At 60.3% G+C, this 12,500-nt stretch overlaps 1 non-coding gene across 1 annotated transcript; it reads right to left on the bottom strand.

Moving 5' to 3' along the window:
- Positions 1 to 1,685: 1,685 nt before the first annotated feature.
- On the bottom strand, positions 1,686 to 3,500 carry LOC149324586 (small subunit ribosomal RNA). Its single transcript, XR_016286747.1, has one exon. It is a non-coding gene; the product is annotated as a small subunit ribosomal RNA (ribosomal RNA).
- Between the last annotated feature and the right edge of the window lie 9,000 nt (positions 3,501 to 12,500).

The following is a 12,500-nucleotide window of genomic DNA, read 5'->3' as shown; positions in this document are numbered from 1 at the left end:
GTCTTTCGCGCCTCGCAGCCGTCCGTTCGGCATGCTGCGCGTGCCTCAAAGCCAAAGCGAGCAAAGTCTCTCGAAGCTTTTGTGCGATAATGGCTTGCGCGTCACTAATAGGATGACGAGGCATTTGGCAACCACTAAGGCAGAAGTGCTGAGCCGACGCGTGACGCTCCAATTCCGGTCTTCATCAGAGGTGGGTCTTCTTGTGCCTTCTTGGGCACGCCCGCTCCGCCCGCACGGGCCTGACCGCAGAACACCTCGAAGCACCGGCGTTTGCTAGAAATATACATTCTTGGAGCTCTGTGCCACCGTCCTCACGCACCTTTCTGCGATCTGCAGCGACGCTACCCCCGGACTCCAGCAGCGGTTTTTTTTGTTGCTGTTCACACTCAACTGCTGTTCACATCTTTCAAGGCGAGTCATCACCGCCTACCGCTGCTGCACCCTTTTGTAGGGGAGGGGGTTTTCCCAACGCCCCCCGGTCCGGTCGCCCCCGGGTGCGCCATCGTGCTGCTCCCTACTCGACCATTTCGCCACATCATTGCTTCGCAAGGAGACAGGCACCGCCTAGCCGTGGCTACGCAGCGCGTACTTGGAACAAGCCGCAAAGCGGACGTTCATCAGTCTACTCCCGCAATAGGAGCCCACCGGCCACAGTGCCATGGACGGCGTTTCGGTAGCGCACCGACAGACTACTCGAAGGCTGGGAAGGACGAAGCAGCAAGAGAACCCGGCTGCCGCGAATGCGTTCAAAGTGCGGGATTATAATCCCTCGTCCTTTTCGGTCCCGGTGCCTCCTTTCGCGCCGTCGGCGCGGCGTCAGACTCCGCGCCCGCAGTGCGAGACCTTTCGCGCGCGGCCGTTCCCTGGGCCGCGCGCGTCCCGCCGCGTGCGCGTCGCGCAGAAGCGCAGTTTCCCAGCCAGCGAGCCGCGGTTCCTCTCGTACTTCGCAGCAGCCGCCGCCGTTCCCTTGGCAGCGGGCAGGCCTTTCCCTCGGCCCGCCTACCGACTGGTGGTCGCAACACGACAAAGCCAGCGAGCCGCGGTTCCTCTCGTACTTCGCAGCAGCCGCCGCCGTTCCCTTGGCAGCGGGCAGGCCTTTCCCTCGGCCCGCCTACCGACTCGTGGTCGCAACACGACAAAGCCAGCGAGCAGCGTTTCCTTTCGTACTTCGCAGCAGCCGCCGCCGTTCCCTTGGCAGCGGGCAGGCCTTTCCCTCGGCCCGCCTACCGACTCGTGGTCGCAACACGACAAAGCCAGCGAGCAGCGTTTCCTTTCGTACTTCGCAGCAGCCGCCGCCGTTCCCTTGGCAGCGGGCAGGCCTTTCCCTCGGCCCGCCTACCGACTCGTGGTCGCAACACGACAAAGCCAGCGAGCAGCGTTTCCTTTCGTACTTCGCAGCAGCCGCCGCCGTTCCCTTGGCAGCGGGCAGGCCTTTCCCTCGGCCTGCCTACCGGCTCTGTTTGCGCCTCTTCGACGGTTGTCGACAACCGAAAGCCCACCATGAGTGGTGCGTTACGCCGTTCAAACCTGCGGATACAGCCCGTCCGACTTTCCCTTGGTGACGGAGCTCCGCTGGGCGCAACAGTTTGTGCAGAGAAGCGGCTTCAGAATCTCGCAACTCCGCGGTTGAGGCCTTCCCCCGCTTATAAGTGGGGGCGGCGCCGGGTGTGACAAGCACAATCCGGTAATGATCCTTCCGCAGGTTCACCTACGGAAACCTTGTTACGACTTTTACTTCCTCTAAATGATCAAGTTTGGTCATCTTTCCAACAGACCGGCGCAACCGAAAGGCCGCGCCGGACATCGGTCCGAAGACCTCACTAAATCATTCAATCGGTAGTAGCGACGGGCGGTGTGTACAAAGGGCAGGGACGTAATCAACGCGAGCTTATGACTCGCGCTTACTGGGAATTCCTCGTTCAAGGGGAACAATTGCAAGCCCCTATCCCAATCACGAAAGAAGTTCCACGGGTTACCCAGTCTTTTCAGACAGGGATAAAGACACGCTGCTTCCTTCAGTGTAGCGCGCGTGCGGCCCCGGACATCTAAGGGCATCACAGACCTGTTATTGCTCTGTTTCGTGCGGCTAGGAGCCGCTTGTCCCTCTAAGAAGGTTGTAAGGTGCTGGGAACCCCGCACCTATTTAATAGGCTAGAGTCTCGTTCGTTATCGGAATTAACCAGACAAATCGCTCCACCAACTAAGAACGGCCATGCACCACCATCCACCGAATCAAGAAAGAGCTCTCAATCTGTCAATCCTCCCAGTGTCCGGGCCGGGTAAGTTTTCCCGTGTTGAGTCAAATTAAGCCGCAGGCTCCACTCCTGGTGGTGCCCTTCCGTCAATTCCTTTAAGTTTCAGCTTTGCAACCATACTTCCCCCGGAACCCAAATACTTTGGTTTCCCGGAAGCTGCCCGCCGAGTCATTTGAGTAACTCAGGCGGATCGCTGGTTGGCATCGTTTATGGTCAGAACTAGGGCGGTATCTGATCGCCTTCGAACCTCTGACTTTCGTTCTTGATCAAAGAAAACATTCTTGGCAAATGCTTTCGCAGTAGTTCGTCTTGCGACGGTCCAAGAATTTCACCTCTAGCGCCGCAATACGAATGCCCCCGTCTGTCCCTCTTAATCATTACCCCGTATTCCAAAAACCAACAGAACAGAAACGGGGTCTTGTTCTATTATTCCATGCAAGTTTATTCAGGCGACTCGCCTGCGTTGAGCACTCCAATTTTTTCAAAGTAAAAGCGCAGGCCACCTCGAGACGCACCAATGAAGGGCACCAAGAGAGGACCGGCATGATGTTCAGTCCGAGCCGTCGCATCGGGTAGATGCACTACTCGTCTGGAACTGAGATCCAACTACGAGCTTTTTAACCGCAGCAGCTTTAGTATACGCTATTGGAGCTGGAATTACCGCGGCTGCTGGCACCAGACTTGCCCTCCAATTGATCCTCGTTAAAGGATTTAGAGTGTACTCATTTCAATTACGGGGCCTCAAAAGAGTCCCGTATTGTTATTTTTCGTCACTACCTCCCCGTGCCGGGAGTGGGTAATTTGCGCGCCTGCTGCCTTCCTTGGATGTGGTAGCCGTTTCTCAGGCTCCCTCTCCGGAATCGAACCCTGATTCTCCGTTACCCGTAACAACCATGGTAGGCAAGTAACCTACCATCGAAAGTTGATAAGGCAGACACTTGAAAGAAACGTCGCCGGCTCATGGCCATGCGATCAGCACAAAGTTATCCAGAGTCACCACAGAGTACGGGCAGAGCCCGATGGGTCTTGGTCTAATAAAAGCGCCCGTCAGCCAAAGGCCTTCAGGCTCAATGCATGTATTAGCTCTAGAATTGCCACAGTTGTCCAAGTAGAAAGAAACGATCTAAGGAACCATAACTGATTTAATGAGCCATTCGCGGTTTCGCCTTATTTCGGCATGTACTTAGACATGCATGGCTTAATCTTTGAGACAAGCATATGATTACTGGCAGGATCAACCAGGTATGATGCATAGGCATTCCCTTTTCGCCCCAGAAGGGTGCCTCGTCGCCGCCGATAGGGCCGCCATAAACCCCCAGCGCGCGACGCATCTTTTTCGCGGCAGCTTGCGCTGCCCGTGCATCGTTCGAGCTCGCTGCGGCATCCGACCCGTAGGTACGGCAATCGCCACGCGGCAAGAGAGCACGTGTGCCTTTAGGCAAAGCATTTGTAACGCGCCCACCAGTGCGCACATCGGCCTCTAGGGCCGCAGCATTAGGCAACTGGACGGCGCTTGCTGCGTAGCCGAGACGGCCAAGCCGCCAGACGACGGGACACGCCCGCGTCTTCGGCGCGCTCGCACGGAATCGAGTCCGGGTAGCACGGAACACACCTCGTAAAACGTGGAAACAGCGTCGTCCGACAACCAGCCCCTATCGCAGACGCGGATGAGGCTGCAGACGAATGCCGTGGGGTCCGAGGGACGGGGACACGCTGGGCACGAGGCCGCATATCAGACCCGGTCACGGCGCGCACACGCGGGCGCGCGCCGCCGACTGCTCCACTGGGACCCCCATATAATAGCAGCGATAAGTACCCAGACCTCCGTGGGTGAGTAAATCGCCGTACTCGTGCCACTTTCGCCGCAAGGGCCGCACAAATCGTGCGCGCTTTGCCGCGGCATCACAACGCCGCGCTTCCGCGGCGCCCCGCACGAGCCGTACTCGTGGACATAGCCGTCGGGCGAACCGCCGTACTCGAGGCGCGTTCGCCGCAAGAGCCGCTCAAATCGTGCGCGCTTTCCTGCGGCATCGCACGAAAGCGCTGCCCCGGCGCCCCGCACGAGCCGTACTCGTGGACATTGTCATCGGGCGAACCGCCGTACTCGAGGCGCGTTGGCGGCAAGACCCCCACAAATCGTGCGCGCTTTGCTGCGGCATCGCACAAAAGCGCATCCCCGGCGCCCCGCACGAGCCGTACTCGTGGACATAGCCGTCGGGCGAAGCGCCGTACTCGAGGCGCGTTCGCCGCAAGAGCCGCTCAAATCGTGCGCGCTTTCCTGCGGCATCGCACGAAAGCGCTGCCCCGGCGCCCCGCACGAGCCGTACTCGTGGACATGGTCATCGGGCGAACCGCCGTACTCGAGGCGCGTTCGCCGCAAGAGCCGCTCAAATCGTGCGCGCTTTCCTGCGGCATCGCACGAAAGCGCTGCCCCGGCGCCCCGCACGAGCCGTACTCGTGGACATGGTCATCGGGCGAACCGCCGTACTCGAGGCGCGTTCGCCGCAAGAGCCGCTCAAATCGTGCACGCTTTCCTGCGGCATCGCACGAAAGCGCTGCCCCGGCGCCCCGCACGAGCCGTACTCGTGGACATAGCCGTCGGGCGAACCGCCGTACTCGAGGCGCGTTCGCCGCAAGAGCCGCTCAAAACGTGCGCGCTTTCCTGCGGCATCGCACAAAAGCGCTTCCCCGGCGCCCCGCACGAGCCGTACTCGTGGACATTGTCATCGGGCCAACCGCCGTACTCGAGGCGCGTTGGCGGCAAGAGCCCCTCAAATCGAGCGCGCTTTGCTGCGGCATCGCAAAAAAGCACTTCCGCGGCGCCCCGCACGAGCCGTACTCGTGGACATTGTCATCGGGCGAACCGCCGTACTCGAGGAGCGTTCGCCGCAAAAGCCACTCAAATCGTGCGCGCTTTGCTGCGGCATCGCACAACCGCGCTTCCGCGGCGCCCCGCACGAGCCGTACTCGTGGACATAGCCGTCGGGCGAGCCGCCGTACTCGAGGCGCGTTCGCCGCAAAACTCGCATAAATAATGCACAAACTCATGAAAATCACATCTGCCGAGGCCGCCTAAAGCCCGAATTCACCTCCCGGGCGTCGAGAGGTCCGTTTCGGACTTTGCTGACAAAGCGGACGCTTTACTGTTTCGCGTCTGCCTAGGCGGTATGCCCCCTTATATATGCAGCGATAAGTACCCAGACCCCCGCGGGTCATAAGCGCGTCTACCGGAGCGGGCTTCAAACGAACGTAACTCTGCCTTCCGTTGCGCGAAAGGGACGGGAAAGGTCTCAAAATATTCGCCTTTCTCAGCCCCACACGCGGAACTAAAAATTGAGCGGCTGCGCCCACGGGAACGGCCGTGAACATTCGAAAAGGCGGCCCCTTGCGAACCTGGTCAATCACCCGCTGCTCCGGCTACAGTGGAAGCAGCGGGTCGAGGAGGACTGCACAAGATGGGCGGCAGCGCGGCCGACACGTGGCGTAAATTTCGTCTCGTTCCGCCAGGTGAAAGTGCCTTTAAATATTCGAAAACCGTTTACCGCGTCCGCCGGGGAGGCAACCGCGTCTGCCTAGGCGGGACCGCGTCTGCCTAGGCGAGCTTCAAACGAGCGTAACTCTCACTTGCGTTGCGCGAAAGGGACGAGAAAGGTCTCAAAATGCTCGCCTTTCTCAGCCCCACACGCGGATCTAAAAATGGAGCGGATTCGTCCACGGGAACGGCCGCGAAGATTAGAAAAGGCGGCCCCTTGCGAGCCTGGTCAATCACCTGCTGCTCCGGCTACAGTGCAAGCAGCGAGTCCGCGATAACTGCACAAGATGCGCGCCGGCGCGGCCGAACCGTGGCGTAAATTTCGTCGCGCTCCGCCAGTTCAAAGTGCCTTTAAAAATTCGAAGACAATTTACCGCGTCTGCCTAGGCGGGACCGCGTCTGCCTAGGCGAGCTTCAAACGAGCGCAACTCTCACTTGCGTTGCGCGAAACGGACGGGAAAGGTCTCAAAATGTTCGCCTTTCTCAGCCCAACGCGCGCAACTAGAAATTGAGCGGCTGCGCTCAAGGCAACGGCCGCGAGAATTCGAAAAGGCGGCCCCTTGCGATACTGGTCAATCGCCCGCTGCTCCGGCTGCAGTGGACGCAGCGGGTCGGCGATGACTGCACAAGATGCGCGCCGGCGCGGCCGAACCGTGGCGTAAATTTCGTCGCGCTCCGCCAGTTCAAAGTGCCTTTAAAAATTCGAAGACCGTTTACCGCGTCCGCCGGGGAGGCAACCGCGTCTGCCTAGGCGGGACCGCGTCTGCCTAGGCGAGCTTCAAACGAGCGTAACTCTCACTTGCGTTGCGCGAAACGGACGGGAAAGGTCTCAAAATGTTCGCCTTTCTCAGCCCAACGCGCGGAACTAAAAATGGAGCGGATTCGCCCACGGGAACGGCCGCGAAGATTAGAAAAGGCGGCCCCTTGCGATACTGGTCAATCGCCCGCTGCTCCGGCTACAGTGCAAGCAGCGAGTCCGCGATGACAGCACAAGATGCGCGCCGGCGCGGCCGAACCGTGGCGTAAATTTGGTCGCGCTCCGCCAGTTCAAAGTGCCTTTAAAAACTCGAAGACCATTTACCGCGTCCGCCGGGGAGGCAACCGCGTCTGCCTAGGCGAGCTTCAAACGAGCGTAACTCTCACTTGCGTTGGGCGAAAGGGACGGGAAAGGTCTCAAAATGTTCGCCTTTCTCAGCCCCACACGCGGATCTAAAAATGGAGCGGATTCGCCCACGGGAACGGCCGCGAAGATTAGAAAAGGCGGCCCCTTGCGAGACTGCTCAATCGCCCGCTGCTCCGGCTACAGTGCAAGCAGCGGGTCGGCGATGACTGCACAAGATGCGCGCCGGCGCGGCCGAACCGTGGCGTAAATTTGGTCGCGCTCCGCCAGTTCAAAGTGCCTTTAAAAACTCGAAGACCGTTTACCGCGTCCGCCGGGGAGGCAACCGCGTCTGCCTAGGCGGGACCGCGTCTGCCTAGGCGAGCTTCAAACGAGCGTAACTCTCACTTGCGTTGCGCGAAAGGGACGGGAAAGGTCTCAAAATATTCGCCTCTCTCAGCCCAACACGCGGAACTAAAAATTGAGCGGCTGCGCCCACGGGAACAGCCGCGAAGATTAGAAAAGGCGGCCCCTTGCGAGCCTGGTCAATCGCCCGCTGCTCCGGCTGCAGTAGAAGCAGCGAGTCGGCGATGACTGCACAAGATGCGCGCCGGCGCGGCCGAACCGTGGCGTAAATTTCGTCGCGCTCCGCCAGTTCAAAGTGCCTTTAAAAATTCGAAGACCGTTTACCGCGTCCGCCGGGGAGGCAACCGCGTCTGCCTAGGCGGGACCGCGTCTGCCTAGGCGAGCTTCAAACGAGCGTAACTCTCACTTGCGTTGCGCGAAAGGGACGAGAAAGGTCTCAAAATGTTCGCCTTTCTCAGCCCAACGCGCGGAACTAAAAATGGAGCGGATTCGCCCACGGCAGCGGCCGCGAAGATTAGAAAAGGCGGCCCCTTGCGAGCCTGGTCAATCACCCGCTGCTCCGGCTACAGTGCAAGCAGCGAGTCCGCGATGACAGCACAAGATGCGCGCCGGCGCGGCCGAACCGTGGCGTAAATTTGGTCGCGCTCCGCCAGTTCAAAGTGCCTTTAAAAACTCGAAGACCATTTACCGCGTCCGCCGGGGAGGCAACCGCGTCTGCCTAGGCGGGACCGCGTCTGCCTAGGCGAGCTTCAAACGAGCGTAACTCTCACTTGCGTTGCGCGAAAGGGACGGGAAAGGCCTCAAAATGTTCGCCTTTCTCAGCCCCACACGCGGATCTAAAAATGGAGCGGATTCGCCCACGGGAACGGCCGCGAAGATTAGAAAAGGCGGCCCCTTGCGAGCCTGGTCAATCACCTGCTGCTCCGGCTACAGTGCAAGCAGCGAGTCCGCGATAACTGCACAAGATGCGCGCCGGCGCGGCCGAACCGTGGCGTAAATTTCGTCGCGCTCCGCCAGTTCAAAGTGCCTTTAAAAATTCGAAGACCATTTACCGCGTCCGCCGGGGAGGCAACCGCGTCTGCCTAGGCGGGACCGCGTCTGCCTAGGCGAGCTTCAAACGAGCGTAACTCTCACTTGCGTTGCGCGAAAGGGACGGGAAAGGTCTCAAAATGTTCGCCTTTCTCGGCCCCACACGCGGATCTAAAAATGGAGCGGATTCGCCCACGGGAACGGCCGCGAAGATTAGAAAAGGCGGCCCCTTGCGAGCCTGGTCAATCACGTGCTGCTCCGGCTACAGTGCAAGCAGCGAGTCCGCGATAACTGCACAAGATGCGCGCCGGCGCGGCCGAACCGTGGCGTAAATTTCGTCGCGCTCCGCCAGTTCAAAGTGCCTTTAAAAATTCGAAGACCATTTACCGCGTCTGCCTAGGCGGGACCGCGTCTGCCTAGGCGAGCTTCAAACGAGCGTAACTCTCACTTGCGTTGCGCGAAAGGGACGGGAAAGGTCTCAAAATGTTCGCCTTTCTCGGCCCCACACGCGGATCTAAAAATGGAGCGGATTCGCCCACGGGAACGGCCGCGAAGATTAGAAAAGGCGGCCCCTTGCGAGCCTGGTCAATCACGTGCTGCTCCGGCTACAGTGCAAGCAGCGAGTCCGCGATAACTGCACAAGATGCGCGCCGGCGCGGCCGAACCGTGGCGTAAATTTCGTCGCGCTCCGCCAGTTCAAAGTGCCTTTAAAAATTCGAAGACCATTTACCGCGTCTGCCTAGGCGGGACCGCGTCTGCCTAGGCGAGCTTCAAACGAGCGTAACTCTCACTTGCGTTGCGCGAAAGGGACGGGAAAGGTCTCAAAATGTTCGCCTTTCTCGGCCCCACACGCGGATCTAAAAATGGAGCGGATTCGCCCACGGGAACGGCCGCGAAGATTAGAAAAGGCGGCCCCTTGCGAGCCTGGTCAATCACCTGCTGCTCCGGCTACAGTGCAAGCAGCGAGTCCGCGATAACTGCACAAGATGCGCGCCTGCGCGGCCGAACCGTGGCGTAAATTTCGTCGCGTTCCGCCAGTTCAAAGTGCCTTTAAAAATTCGAAGACCATTTACCGCGTCTGCCTAGGCGGGACCGCGTCTGCCTAGGCGAGCTTCAAACGAGCGTAACTCTCACTTGCGTTGCGCGAAAGGGACGGGAAAGGTCTCAAAATGTTCGCCTTTCTCAGCCCCACACGCGGAACTAAAAATTGAGCGGCTGCGCCCACGGGAACCGCCGCGAAGATTAGAAAAGGCGGCCCCTTGCGAGCCTGGTCAATCACCTGCTGCTCCGGCTACAGTGCAAGCAGCGAGTCCGCGATAACTGCACAAGATGCGCGCCTGCGCGGCCGAACCGTGGCGTAAATTTGGTCGCGCTCCGCCAGTTCAAAGTGCCTTTAAAAACTCGAAGACCGTTTACCGCGTCCGCCGGGGAGGCAACCGCGTCTGCCTAGGCGGGACCGCGTCTGCCTAGGCGAGCTTCAAACGAGCGTAACTCTCACTTGCGTTGCGCGAAAGGGACGGGAAAGGTCTCAAAATGTTCGCCTCTCTCAGCCCAACGCGCGGAACTAGAAATTGAGCGGCTGCGCCCACGGGAACCGCCGCGAAGACTAGAAAAGGCGGCCCCTTGCGAGCCTGGTCAATCACCTGCTGCTCCGGCTACAGTGCAAGCAGCGAGTCCGCGATAACTGCACAAGATGCGCGCCGGCGCGGCCGAACCGTGGCGTAAATTTCGTCGCGCTCCGCCAGTTCAAAGTGCCTTTAAAAATTCGAAGACCATTTACCGCGTCTGCCTAGGCGGGACCGCGTCTGCCTAGGCGAGCTTCAAACGAGCGTAACTCTCACTCGCGTTGCGCGAAAGGGACGAGAAAGGTCTCAAAATGTTCGCCTTTCTCAGCCCCACACGCGGATCTAAAAATGGAGCGGATTCGCCCACGGGAACGGCCGCGAAGATTACAAAAGGCGGCCCCTTGCGAGCCTGGTCAATCGCCCGCTGCTCCGGCTGCATTGGAAGCAGCGAGTCGGCGATGACTGCACAAGATGCGTCGCGGTGCGGCCGACACGTGGCGTAAATTTCGTCGCGTTCCGCCAGTTAAAAGTGCCCTTAAAAGTTCGAAGACCGTTCACCGCGTCCGCCGGGGAGGCAACCGCGTCTGCCTAGGCGGGACCGCGTCTGCCTAGGCGAGCTTCAAACGAGCGTAACTCTGCCTTGCGTTGCGCGAAAGGGACGGGAGAGGTCTCAAAATGTTCGCCCTTCTCAGCCCAACGCGCGCAACTAAAAACTGAGCGGCTGCGCTCAAGGCGACGGCCGCGAGAATTCGAAAAGGCGGCCCCTTGCGAGACTGGTCAATCACCCGCTGCTCCGGCTACATTGGAAGCAGCGGGTCGGGGATGACTGCACAAGATGCGCGCCGGCGCGGCCGACGCGTGGCGTAAATTTCGTCGCGTTCCGCCAGGTAAAAGTGCCTCTAAAAACTCGAAGACCATTTACCGCGTTCGCCGGGGAGGGAACCGCGTCTGCCTAGGCGGGACCGCGTCTGCCTAGGCGAGACTGTTGAATCGCCCCTATCTCGAGCGAGAATGGCAGGAAAACGACGGGACCGGTGGCAAAAGATTCGCCTGCACACTGACTTCAAATTCGTAGGCTTGAGACATAGGGGCCGGCCGTGAAAAGTTTGAAATGGTCAAAGTCTCCCTGTCGCGAGCGGTTAATCGCCCGCTGCTCCGACCGCAATGTGATGATCGAAAAAGATGCGCCGCAGCGCGGCCGACGCGGCGCTGTAAAATTCGTCGTGCTCCGCCAAAGAAAAGGACCTTTAAAAATTCGAAAACCCCGTACCGCGTCTGCCTAGGCGATACCGTTCAATCGCACGTATCTCGGCCCAGACTGGCAGCAAAGTGACGAGATTGGTAACAAAAGATTCGCCTTTGAACGCCCTACACAGGGAAGGCAAAGTCGCAAACGACTTTCGTCCCGCGTCGGCCGGGGCGAACGCGCCCGAACGGCAAAGTCCGAATAAAGCGACCCCGTCTACCGGGGCAGACGCGCCCGAACGGCAAAGTCCGAAAGAGGCGACCCCGTCTACCGGGGCAGACGCGCCCGAACGGCAAAGTCCGAAAGAGGCGACCCCGTCTACCGGGGCAGACGCGCCCGAACGGCAAAGTCCGAATAAAGCGACCCCGTCTACCGGGGCAGACGCGCCCGAACGGCAAAGTCCGAATAAAGCGACCCCGTCTACCGGGGCAGACGCGCCCGAACGGCAAAGTCCGAATAAAGCGACCCCGTCTACCGGGGCAGACGCGCCGGAACGGCAAAGTCCGAAAGAGGCAACCCCGTCTACCGGGGCAGACGCGCCCGAACGGCAAAGTCCGAATAAAGCGACCCCGTCTACCGGGCCAGACGCGCCCGAACGGCAAAGTCCGAATAAAGCGACCCCGTCTACCGGGGCAGACGCGCCCGAACGGCAAAGTCCGAATAAAGCGACCCCGTCTACCGGGGCAGACGCGCCGGAACGGCAAAGTCCGAAAGAGGCAACCCCGTCTACCGGGGCAGACGCGCCCGAACGGCAAAGTCCGAATAAAGCGACCCCGTCTACCGGGCCAGACGCGCCCGAACGGCAAAGTCCGAAAGAGGCGACCCCGTCTACCGGGGCAGACGCGCCCGAACGGCAAAGTCCGAAAGAGGCGACCCCGTCTACCGGGGCAGACGCGCCCGAACGGCAAAGTCCGAATAAAGCGACCCCGTCTACCGGGGCAGACGCGCCCGAACGGCAAAGTCCGAATAAAGCGACCCCGTCTACCGGGGCAGACGCGCCGGAACGGCAAAGTCCGAAAGAGGCAACCCCGTCTACCGGGGCAGACGCGCCGGAACGGCAAAGTCCGAAAGAGGCAACCCCGTCTACCGGGGCAGACGCGCCCGAACGGCAAAGTCCGAATAAAGCGACCCCGTCTACCGGGCCAGACGCGCCCGAACGGCAAAGTCCGAAAGAGGCGACCCCGTCTACCGGGGCAGACGCGCCCGAACGGCAAAGTCCGAAAGAGGCGACCCCGTCTACCGGGGCAGACGCGCCCGAACGGCAAAGTCCGAATAAAGCGACCCCGTCTACCGGGGCAGACGCGCCCGAACGGCAAAGTCCGAATAAAGCGACCCCGTCTACCGGGGCAGACGCGCCGGAACGGCAAAGTCCGAAAGAGGCAACCCCGTCTACCGGGGCAGACGCGCC

This window comes from Amblyomma mixtum, unplaced genomic scaffold (genome assembly GCF_055824585.1).
Source record: "Amblyomma mixtum isolate Tamu unplaced genomic scaffold, ASM5582458v1 scaffold_21, whole genome shotgun sequence".
NCBI classification, from domain to species: Eukaryota; Metazoa; Arthropoda; class Arachnida; order Ixodida; family Ixodidae; genus Amblyomma; species Amblyomma mixtum.
This window is presented reverse-complemented; position numbering and strand designations above follow the sequence as displayed.